The sequence below is a fragment of the Triticum aestivum genome, chromosome 7B, assembly GCF_018294505.1.
Source record: "Triticum aestivum cultivar Chinese Spring chromosome 7B, IWGSC CS RefSeq v2.1, whole genome shotgun sequence".
Lineage (NCBI taxonomy): Eukaryota > Viridiplantae > Streptophyta > Magnoliopsida > Poales > Poaceae > Triticum > Triticum aestivum.
Window position 1 is genome coordinate 269,392,297 of NC_057813.1, and position 12,991 is coordinate 269,405,287.

General features: G+C 43.1%; 1 pseudogene; it reads right to left on the reverse strand.

The window, feature by feature from the left end:
* Positions 1–1,918: 1,918 nt before the first annotated feature.
* On the reverse strand, positions 1,919–11,391 carry LOC123157894 (uncharacterized; annotated as a pseudogene).
* Positions 11,392–12,991: the final 1,600 nt, after the last annotated feature.

Consider the following 12,991-nt stretch of genomic DNA (forward strand, 5'->3'; position numbering starts at 1 on the left):
AGCAAATTAAGGGCACTAGAAGCTCACTTAAGTTGTTGAGCGGACTCGAAACAGAGTAAGGGCGCAACTAGCTACGAGTTGATTCCTCCGCGCACAGGTTTTCCGTACAAAGAGCAAGATCTCCGAGGCGGATAACCTTATACAGAAAGGAAATATCTAAAGTCTCGCACGACTTAGCTTTTTCTGTTGCCGCACCGGCGTCGTTCTTTCGCTCGCCCGCTCCTTAGGAGCCATGACGATGAAGAACAGCCGCCGCCGAAGCCCCCTACCTAGCGCGCCAGAGATGTCGGGGGGTGCTGATTCCACCAACACCTATGGGGACAGGGCCCCTTTCGGTTCGGTGGGAGGCGGAGAGCGCACAAAGAGCGGATCGAGGCTGTGCACGCGGGGGGGATTTTACCCAGCTTCAGGCCGCACGGATGCGTAAAACCCTACTGCTGCTTGTTTGTGTGCATTGAATCTTTGCTCAGGAGCGATCGACGCTACCAGACTGAGCGTGGGAGTGTTTCTGGTATCTCCAATGAGCCGAACTGGCCGACCCCCCTCTACGTCGCGCTTGGTCCTCCTTTTATACTTTCAAGGGGTTACCCACAGGTGGCAACGTAGACTAGAAGGGTAAAAATGGAAAAGGATGCGGTAGGTGCAGCTACCGCTACTATGGATACAGTGCACCCTACCTAACTCCGACGGCAGGGGACAAGGGCATTAAATGCCTGTCTGAGTCTCCTAAACAGTGCAAAAGGTGACCGTTAGGAGCGCCACCATTTGCCACGATGGGCTTCTCTTCATCTCCGCTTGCCACCACGTACCCCTAGCTGCATGGCCTCCTGCCACGTGTGCTTGGGAGAGCACCAGAGTGACACGTTAGCAGGTGTGCTGGAGCGCGGGCACGAAGTGGGGGTTTCCCACGGCAAGCTCCTTGCCGCGGCCGTCGTCTTGTCGCGTCCGGAAGCTTGTCGCTCACCGGATCTTGCCGGGACGCAGGGCGCGTCGCGGCAAGCTTTCTTGGTATGCCTTGAGTAGCCTTCCCGGCAAGCTCCTCTTGCCGGGGTCTTGTCTCTTCCCGGCAAGATCCTCTTGCCGGGGCCTTGTTTGTCCTTCCCGGCAAGCTCCTCTTGTTGGGGCCTTGGTTTGAGTACTTTGTTCTTGAATGGTCTTCAAGGGATCCACGGAGGGTCTTGGCGGTCACCCGGCAAGCCTTGCCATGGGGTGCTGCAACTGCCCGTGCACGAGTTCGGGATACTAGGGTACCCCTACTCTAGTACACCGACACTGACCCGAAAAAGTAAAGATATATTCATCGGTTAGCTGCTAGATAATAGCATGTGACATTTTTAGTCGAAGTGAGTACCATCGTGCCTTCTATTAGAGTGGGCCACATCCAATTTCGATATGGCTCACCTTTGAAGCAAGCAGTGGCTTTTCCCTTAAAAAACCAATCAACCACTCCTTTTCTTCTTATCTAAAAAAGGCGATTCACTCTCTCAGCTCACAACACATTGCTCACACTCACATCTCATTCCCCCAACCTACCCACCTCGCGTCGTCGCCATCTCTCCCCGCCATGGAAAATCATATCCAAATAAATGCCAGCTCTATCAAAAAAATGACCAACAAAATTCTAAAGATACTTTAACATTGTTATCTATCTTGGTACTGCTGCTCATCTCACTTGAAAAGAATATTTATGAATGATAATACTTTTGCTCATATCTCGTCTAAGCAACCAGATGAACATTGTAGTCAATGATACGTCCTTGGTGCTCAAATGGTGAAGCTTCTACTTCACTCCTTGCTTTCTTTAAGAATTGGCACATATTACAATCAAGGACTCCTAATCTCTTGGGCATATATCACATCAAACGATAGGGCATTCTACACAATTGTTTCCCTCCCACTAAACCTGAAGTTATTAGCCCTACACAATGGAGTTATTCATGTTGATCTTAACCTTGATGGTATATCTGGTGGATCTACCATTGAATATATCAGACTGCATATGAGGATATATGTGCCTGAATGTGATAGGGACCTGCATCCTTGATCCCAGGCTTATTAATCTTGGTGGACTCGATGAGGTCAATGTTGGCAATACTGCCATCACGAAGCCACATTTTATAATGGAAGCAACATGGTGAGACTCAAATATTGTATTAGGATTTGCGAGCAGCATGTTGAACCCCAAACTGGAGTCATTCTTGCCCTTGAGGCTGAGGTACAGCTTGGTAGCAGTCTCTTCAAAGCAGAAGTGGCAGAACTTGATCTTGTCTTCGCCGGTCTTTTATTGGATCAGCATGCTACCACACTTGTCAGAATGACCCTCTATGAAAAAATATATTTTAAGAGACATTGGAAAAATGCTTTGACAGTACATGTTTTGTTAGCATGCACTAATACACTAATCTTTAAAATGAATAAATGTTAGTAATTATATCAAAACCAGAAGATGAACAACACTACTGCTCTCTCCACGAAATAAACTGACGAATTCTAGACTCTAAAAATCCTGAATATGTATGAATAAAACAACCAGGCTCAGCTATTTTGCATAAACCATGAAAATCTATAGGAACTTCAATGTGTTCAATTGAAAAAATAGCACATGACTATAGAAAGAACAACAGGCTTGATAATAACTAATCCATGAACAGAACTTGTTTAACACATGACTAATCCATGACTATAAAAAGTTCATTATACTCGGTCACTCGTCTGTTGCGTGCCATGATTTTTCCATCTTTATTGACCATCATTACTTTGATCCGTCTAATTTGTTTAGCATGTAGCATGTATTCCCATATTGTATGGCTCAATCATTCAAACCTCTATATCGATCATTTACTTGCTTGTGTGGTCTGGGATGCCTTGTGTCCTGTCTATTTGTAATATGATTTTGCTGGCAGGATTTGCTTATCTTTCCGGAAGGACTGGTTTATCGAGCGATTCTGATCAAGGTGGCCCTTGTCAGCTATTCACGTCCATAGCGATGAATGACTCAATCACTTGGCACTCCGGTCTATAAAAAAATCATTATAAAGTTAGCCCTAGGCGTTTCTAGTGATTATACAAGAAAAATCAATATAAAGTCTTATAGTCTTCCTGTAGTTGTCATTCTCACGTTTGAAATTTTCAATCTTCTTCCGGACTTAGTCTGGTCCACTTAACCATGTACGTGAGGTTGTGCTTCAGGGATGGGCATTCCTTATGTAAAATCCAATATGGGATACATGGTAACATCAACATGTCAGGCAAAGAGTCACATCGAAGAAAAAACACAAGAAAACTATGAACATGTTTGTTTCTGTTGAAGACAATCAACAATAGATCATCATTTTTCTGTTTATCTGTTTTTATTTCATTTTAACAACAGATCATCATTTTTCTATAGGCTAGTCACTTAATTGGTCTCATTGAAATCATTTTGACAACACCCTAAAGGTAAAACAGAACTTGCCATGGTTTTCCATTGAGCTGAAGAATAAAATAAACCACATGCCTGGGAAGTAGATTGATACTGTTGAGTCAAAGAAGATTCATCAGAAACAGCTGATTTAGTGGCCCAAGCTTCTATAGTATATGGTGCAGTATTGCTGATGAATGTAGCAGAAATGCTTTCCTCCAATTTAGCCATTTTTAAATCAAAATCAACAATATTTTCACTGCATTTCACCACATTCAGTTATATTAAAATTTCAGGAATACAAAGTAATAATTTGATAATGGTGCTAAATAAATAAATTATTTCACTCGTAGAGTGCTAGTTCTGGTATCCTAGCAAAGTAAGCTAAATCAAAGTGTCATAGCTAAGAAAGCATACTCAAAACCTCTCTCAGATTTTTTTTGTTACACCATTACCATACGTGTTTCCAGACTTGATTTTGCTGTTAGGAGCCAGCAACAGCAGCCAGAAGCATTGGCATTATTGATGATATAACTGAACCTTTATATAGCAAGTGTTTCAGAGATTTATATTCGACACAACAACTTGCTGAATACTACTTTGAACTTAAAAGGTGAGGGAGAAATCAAAACTTGAGTCACACAGTCACATCAATGATGCGATGAGAATGAAAAAATCAATTGAAAAGTACCGCTTAATATTTCATAGTTTCATCATGGTCATCAACACCGCTAAGTTGGAATTTGAGAGTTTTAGGAAATGTGACTGTGATTCACTAGATTTCTCTTCTGCCATAAATAATGATGTATGGATAGCTGCAACTTTTCTTCATACTATCCCAACGCATGGACACATGTAGGACAACAAAATTACAGCAATCATGGGAAAACATACCATTACCAAAATCAAAGGTATAACATAATATATTGTCAGCATGATAAAAATGAGATCATGTTAATTTCCCTATAAAACTGAGATCAAAGGTATATATTTCACAGGAATTTGACAACCACGATCATATGTTCTGAATGGCGCTTCAAGGATTAAAAAAATAGATTGCCCTAGAAAAATAAAGAAATATTCAAGGAACACAACTGATGGTTGAATCCTGAAAGTCTAAAATCTCTAGATCACATATCTAGCATCTGATACTTACATCCCTAGTAAAATATAATTTTAAAATTTCCTAGAATACGAAAAGAGCCCTATATAGCTACAAGAGATATGTATGAGGTGACAAGCTCTTACACATGTATATATGTATGAGGTGGTCAGGAGTGAATCCCTTTTCTGATCTCTTTCTTTCATCCATTGTTCTCTGTCTCGCTTGATCCAGTCATGTTCCAGCACTCCTCACAAAAGTATCACTTCCACACTCCTAGTATGGGCCGAAAGGAGGAGTTTTATTTTTTCTGATTATACATGCAACAGGGAATAGTTAAAAAACAATAAAAAATTAAATGATCATGTGGTGAACCGGCTTCTTCTCCACTGCATTTACTGATGACATAGGAAGTCACTGCAATATGGTATTATGAAATTATTTTTCATGAAAAAATGATGATACACTTTCATCTAACCAACTTGAATACTCACTTTCCTCAAGAAAACAATCTGAATAGTCTTGTGCATGGCATGATCCAAATTCAGATGGCACACTTTCTTATATGCTGTCTATTAATGAACGAACGTGTACTTACATGTATATGAGGCCAGAACCAGGCATCACGGACAGGGTATCTGTCTTCCACATCATCAGCAGGGAGGAGCTCCTCCTCGGCTGCTCACTGAAGGACGACAACGATGTATCCCATTTCCCATCTCTATTGTGGAAATGCATTCTAGAAACAATAAAAGAAACAGAGAGTTATACTAAAGAAGAAAAATCCTTGCATGCCAATTGTATGAAATAGCTAATGCAATTATCCCATATATAAATGCATCCCTAACACCAGAAACCGCTCCAGAATATATTCCACGTAAAAAAAGCACCGATCATAGATTTATGAGATAAAAGTAATAGAGTCAAGTTAGACTACCCAAAACGATGCATGTGGTTCTACTTGTCACTTTTGACCTTAAGTGGTTTCCGTGGACACATAGTATGATGAATTTACTACATAGTGACCTTAAATAGTTTCAGTACACATATAGAAGGATAGAAATTCTACATGTACTGACTACCACCAAAGCCATGTTCTATTGGATCCAGCTTGAACAAAAAAATTATATTGATTCATCAATCATAGACATAAATTTTGGCTCAAAGAAGGAGGACTACATACAACTTCCAAAATTTTATGTGTGCCAACCAGTGGTTTCGGGCTGACATTCAGATAGACGATGTAGCTTGGAAGTAATTCTAAATGACAGTCATTTTCCATATTATATATGCAGGTGCATGCTAGTGCAAAGTAGTGCTACATCACGAAGTTGTTGTAAGGTACATCGGGAAATAAATAAAAATTCAGTGCAAGCATGGTTGCAAATTATTTGGCAAGAGCGTAGCGTGTAGGCCACTTACCAGGTCTGGCACCCATACTCCCCTAGTAATTAGCAATGGTGAAAAGTCTAAACCAATTGGATGGCACAATCAACATAAGCAAAAAAAAAATCCTTGGGCGCCTCTCCACGATCCGTTGCCCGGTCCACCTCGGAGTTTGGCCTGCTCCGAGCCCCGTTTGTGTTCAGCAACGGCAGCAGCCCTGCAACTGCAATCATTTATCCTAGTCTCCATAGTAGAACAATGGATGATCACAACTTCAAATTCTAGTATATACTGAATTAGTAAGGACCAACGAGATAGCAAAAATTCAGAAAATTTCATTCCAAAATAGAAACCTCTAATTAATCAGACAATAAACTTGCCGTTTGATCTGATGATGAAAGACACAAATGAATGGTTACCGTGCATGCACATAAAAAATCCACACGAGAGTATGCAATCATCAATTCAATTTTTACAGCCTGGGAGTTAACACTGATAGGCCTTGCCTTAGATCAGGTCAAAACAAATGACCACAAGAGTTTTTTAGTACAGACTGCAGACCAAAAATTCCTCTTAAGCACTTTTTACTCACTTCTGTATTGTTTTGTTCAGTACTTCAGTTCTTCAGTTTAGCATTCTAAACAAGCCAATGATGTTGAAAACAAGGTATGCTATTACAGATAGTTTTAAGGCTTGTCAACCAATGAATTTAGTAGCACACAATTAAACAACATCAGGTGACAAATTCAGCTTCCATGCTGATCCTAAATACTGCAAAAAAATGTTTGACAGAATATGCAGGTCAGTTTGGCACTATAAGTTCCCAATCATTAGCTCGCCTCAGGGGTAAAACAAGCTACCATATAGTAAAGTACCAAATCACATGAGCAGTGTTGTAATCAGTCATGTAGATATTATAGAACATCACTAATTTTAACCAGTTCTGTAGTAGCTGTATAACTTTAGTGAGTTTGGAAACTTTGTAAGACTAATTCCCAAATTCCATCTGGTAGTAATTAAAAAATTCCATACAATGAAAATACTCGTATATATTTCCATCATGAACTCAATATACGTGTGAATAAATCGATAAGTAAATCAATATGGTGCATACTCTAAAATCTCAGAGATCTTTGATGTCGTAGAAGTTATTAGTCTTCTACTCATTTCGGAAATCCCTACAGAAAAAGGGAGTACATTTCAAACTCCAGAACATGATGGTGCAAACGGTGAACTGAATAAAGCTATAATGGGCCAGTATACTACATGGAGCATAAATATGCAACATGAATTTTGTAGTTATAGTATTAATACTTTCTTCGAAAATGAAAATTTGTTTGCAGCATGGGTGTGAAGCATGCATGCCCGTGCACAATCAAGGATTGAAGTCCAAATCTCAGCATGTTCCACGTCACCAGAACATCATCGTATTCCCAAGTAACCAAAAATATTGTTACTCCTGGTTGCCGTGAAATTTCTGCAACAAAGAGGGGACAATTCAGTACAAAGAGAGATAACAGAGAGAAGGGAGACGTAGTGTTGTTGTCATTGTGCTCCCTCACCTCCCGGCCCTGCAACTTGAAACCACCGGCGCCTCTGCACTGCAACCCCGTATGCACATCGTCCCTCTCCCTCGCCCGACACAAGACACACAAGCTAGCACCGGCCAAAAATCAATCAATCAATCAGTCAGTCAGGGGAAGCTTGTTGATTGACATCCAAAAATTCAATGAGATAGAGAGCAGAATGAACTCATTAACAGCACACATAAACAACCAACCATCCCCTGGTTCAAACTAGTACTGGTACATATTTACAGATTCGACGGTTCGGTTTAGGCACCAGAAAGCAGAAAGCAGAGATATAAGATGACAGATAACAGAGAACCAGAAAGCAGGACGATGACACAGAGAAAAACGTTCAGATTGCAATTCGTGTATACCAAGCTATGCTATGCATTTTGGCATAAGTTGTGGAATCACGCACATATTTTCTTTCAAATAAAAGTAGTATTCAAAGTCCGAATTCAGTTTCAAAGAACAAAGCACGCATACTGAAGTTCGATGATAGGTCGACGGAGGTTGTTCCTGCAGGACACCTTGTCGGACAGCGCTGAACTTGTTGCCGGTGATGCTAGGCACTGGGGGGACGGCATGAACAGCATCATCGGCGGGAACATCCTGACGAAGCATTGTTAAAAGCAGTCATACAGAATATAATATTCTAGATGATAACAATAAAAAATACAAATGCAATAATCCACCAAATGTAGGAAAGATTTCTTATAGAATATATATTCTAATCCGTGATAAATAGAGATCTGAAACCATTGATCACATGAAAGAAAATAGGAGGAGGAGGTGCACAACTACATGTACGGCGTGCAGACGCTGCTGAACTCATGAGTCGTGGGCTCCTGTTGCTTTCGTCGATCTCGTCATCCCCAAAGTCAAGTATAGTGCCATAACATCAATCATATATGTGTTGGCATTTTACTCTACCTGTTATGACAGGGATGGCCTTGCTTTAAATAGAGCATGTTCATAGTGTGAGAGTTCAATCAAACTCGGCGAACTCATTGATGGTGTCCAATTTACTAGGAATTGGGTTCTCTCATCCAAAGCTGCCACAACTACTTAGTTTTACCTAAACAAGGAAGGCAAGGTCAAACAATTTAATTCCATGCGTTGGACATTTATAAATCACATGACAGATGTACCACGCATTCATAATTGTACAAAGTAACTACCAAGTGTTCCCGAAAGAATAAATCCACACACGCAATCAGCTAAACATAAAAATTTACCTCAAAAAAATAGGATGTATGGTGAGTTAGTGCTTGCACGGGTTCATACTTTCCTTACTTCTGATTCGCTCTCCACAATATACTTGTTCAATTGATCAGGCCCCTAAAGTTCCAGAAAAGGAAACATTGTATAGTTTATACAGAACACAAATTAGGTAAAAGGAATATGGCAATCTCAAAATAAATTGTCATTAGTGTTTTCCCACAACCTGGGGATCCAAGCAGAAAAAGACCAGCTCGCATGACTGGCACCAAAAAGGGAAGATGAAACCATAATTAGGTATTTAAAGCAGTAACATGAAACACTAAAACTTATAAAATGCAAATAAAAACCGCAGATCTTGGTGAACTACCTTCGATATGAATTCAGAGGTGGCTTACGGTTTCAATCTACCAATCACTATGATGACCAGATGACACATAGTTAACTGCAATACTACACGCCCTGCCCTGTTCATCGCTTAGGGCAGCAATGTGGTCACTGGCTAAAGATTAAAAAAATTCAGGCGCCTGGTTTGAACAATAACACACGCGCTCCCCTGTTCCCAAAAAATACCATCAACATGGCCACTGGCTAAAGTTTCAGGAGTACCCATTCTTGGAGTCGCCCACTCGAGTCCTAAATGTTTTAGGAAAGTATAAAGTACAAAGGTTAATCATGTGTCGCTGCATGTTTCAGAAATTATATGGTAAGGAATCAAGCTATAAACTCAGGCATACCTTGGTATCTTGGCCTTCTAGTTCATCAAAGATCAGGTTCAGCCTTTCAGGTACCTAATAAGAAATAAGAACAGATTTGTCAGGTGGAAACTTAGATACCAACGATGACCGTGTATGCCTGAGACCAAGAAGCAGCTCATCAGGGAGGTGGGTTAAGACAAGAAGCAACTCATCAGGGAGGTGGGTTAAGACAAGAAGCAGCTCATCAGGGAGGGGGTGAATCTAAGGATGCCCATCTGCACCAGAGAGCAGAACAAGATGTGGTGTGGTGAGACTGCAATAACATGCTCATTGCCCATAACAATGTGGCAGACATACGAAATTCAGTTTGTTCCTAGCTACTCCCTCCGTTCCTAAATATAAGCCCTTTTAGATATTCTAATGTGGACTACATACAAAGCAAAATGAGTGAAACTACACTCTAAAATACATCTATATACATCCGAATGTAGTCCGTATTGAAATCTCTAAAAAGGTTTATATTTAAAAACAAAGGGAGTAGATTGTATGTCCTGTATATAAATGGACCCGAGAGATGAAATTTATTTCTCTCCCCAACCAGACATACCAGCCCCAGCTTCTTCCCAGTGGTTGTCGGATCATGCTCCAGGACAAGATTTTTTACGAGGATTGAAATGCAAACCCTTGTGTTGCTATGCTGCCACCCAAGATAGTATTCTTGGATGAAAGTTATCAAATACCAGAATGTAACAGAACTAAACATTACATATGTGAGATTTGAAATCACTCACCACAGAACAAGCCTATTGTCGCAAGAAAGTGCTAATGAAACACAAGTTTTATAGCAACCACGGTTTAATCATCATTTGGGACACGGTAAAGACCAACCACAAACCTAGTCACAGAAGCAGCTTCCCGGCCATGAAGCATGCGAACTTATTGCTCCGAGAGTACTCATACGGCACCCCAACCATGGTGAGCAGCCGCTCCAGGACCTCCTTGGCCTGGTCGGGCTCCGCGGTCTCGCACTCCAGCTCGTAGTTTGTGCCAAAATGGAAGTGTGTCTCGTCGAGCTCTAGCACGAGCCCCTGCCCCTCGCCCTCCTCGAGCTCATACACACCGCGGGTGTTCCGGAAGCCGCCGAGGCAGATGAACGGCGCTTTGTACCCGCCGACGCCGTACTCGTCGGAGATGAGCCGGATGATGGGGGAGTCAACCGCGCCGAGACAGGCGGGGTTGTCAACGCAGGTGAGGGCGAGGGCAGGGTCGAGGGGCTCCACGACCTCCTCAACGCGGCTGACGCCGGCGTCGATGCGTGGGGGCGCTTGAGCGTGAGGACGGTGTAGGAGGGGTCGCAATCGTCGGTGCCGTAGAGGCGGACGTCCCGCTGGGCGGCGGTGGCGGCGGCGGCGGCGGCGAGGGACCGCGGAGCTCCGGGAGTACTCATACGGCATCCCAACCACGGTGAGCAGCCGCTCCAGGACCTCCTTGGCCTGGTCGGGCTCCGCGGTCTAGCACTCCAGCTCATAGTTTGTGTCGAAATCGAAGTGTGTCTCGTCGAGCTCTAGCACGAGCCCCTGTCCCTCGCCCTCCTTGAGATCATACACACCGCGGGTGTTCCGGAAGCCGCGAGGCAGACGAACGGTGCTTTGTCCCCGCCGACGCCGTACTCGTCGGAGACGAGCCAGACGATGGGGGAGTCGACCGCGCCGAGACGGGCGTGGTTGTCGACGCAGGTGAGGGCGAGGGCGGGGTCGAGGGGCTCCACGACCTCCTCAACACGGCTGACACCGGCGTTGATGCACGGGGGCGCTTGAGCGTGAGGACGGCGCAGGAGGGGTCGCAGTCGTCGGTGCCGTAGAGGCGGACGTCCCGCTGGGCGGCGGTGGCGGTGGCGGCAGCGGCGGCGAGGGGCCGCGCGGGGGCGTCGGTGCGGAGCAGGCGGGGCACGAGGAAGGAGGAGAGGCGCCGATGTGCAGCCGCATCGGGGATACGGAGCTTGATCTTGATCTCCATGGGGTTGGGGTTGCGGCTAGGGCTGGGGGGGCGGGGGCTGGAAGGGGCGGGCGGCGGCATCTACTCTGGGAGTTCTAGGGATCGAGAGGAGCGGACGAAAAAACCTCCGAAAAAAAACCTACGAAAAAAAACCAGTGGAGGGTGGGACGAACAAAAGCCGGACGAAAATGGTGGGACGAAAATAAAACCCGGAACGCGACCTACCAACTGAGACATTAGGAGTAGAGATAAACACCCTTAGCATATGAAGATACGATTCCATTATCACTAAACTCACATTGGTAGGGAAGGTGTTTGTTAGGGTTTTCAGAACAAGTAAAATCATATATTTCACATAAATTCCAAGCATAGCATTGCAAACGTTGAATTTGATCCAGTAAAAGTTTCCCTTTTTCAGATATACGGTGTCGCACATAACAAGCATGCTCATCTAAGATTGTCCCTCAACTAAGCTAGTGGGGGTTTCAGCACGAGCACAAAGGGATCGAAGATGATCCAAGTAAAAAGCTTCAAGAGTGTGATAGATTTTGAGTGGTTCTTCAACCATTGGTTCAGTAGGTACAACTAATTTTTTTGGTATTTTGCGTTTCCTACCCATAACTAAAGATAAAGAACAACTTAGAACAGCAAATAAAAATTACTTAGTGATAAAGCAAACAAGCACACACGAGAATATTCACCCCATGCTATGACTCCCCAGCAACGACACCAGAAAAAGGTCTTGATAACCCACAAGTATAGGGGATCAATTGTAGCCTCTTTCGATAAGTAGAGTGTCGAACCCAACGGGGAGCTAAAGGTAGAACAAATATTCCCTCAAGTTCTATCGACCACCGATACAACTCTACGCACAATTAACGTTCACTTTACCTAGAACAAGTATGAAACTAGAAGTACTTTGTAGGTGTTGTTGGATAGGTTTGCAAGATAATAAAGAGCACCTAAATATAAACTAGGGGCTGTTTAGATAAAGAAGCAATAAAGTAAATATAGCGAGCGTGGAAAAGTGGTGGTAGGAGTTGTGAAATTGTCCCTAAGCAATTCACTACTTTACTAGACCGATAGCAAGTTTTATGTGGGAGAGGCATAAGCTAACATACTTTCTCTTCTTGGATCATATGCACTTATGATTGGAACTCTAGCAGGCATCCACAACTACTAAAGATCATTAAGGTAAAACCCAACCATATCATTAAAGTATCAAGTCCCCTTTATCCCATACGCCACAACCCCCTTACTCGGGTTTATGCTTCTGTCACTCAAGCAACCCACTATAAGCAAATCATGAACGTATAGCAACACCCTACAGCGGGAGTCCCTCACGCTTGCGCGACATGGAGGGAACAATAGTACAAGAACATAAACACAAGCAAATTAAACCAATCATAGCAATTCATCAATCACCTATAGGACAACGAAAATCTACTCAGACATCATAGGATGGCAACACATCATTGGATAATAATATGAAGCATAAAGCACCATGTTCAAGTAGAAGGTACAACGGGTTGCGGGAGAGTGGACCACTGAATATAGATGGGGGAAGTTGATGGAGATGTTGGTGAAGATGATGGAGGTGTTGGTGTAGATTGCGATGATG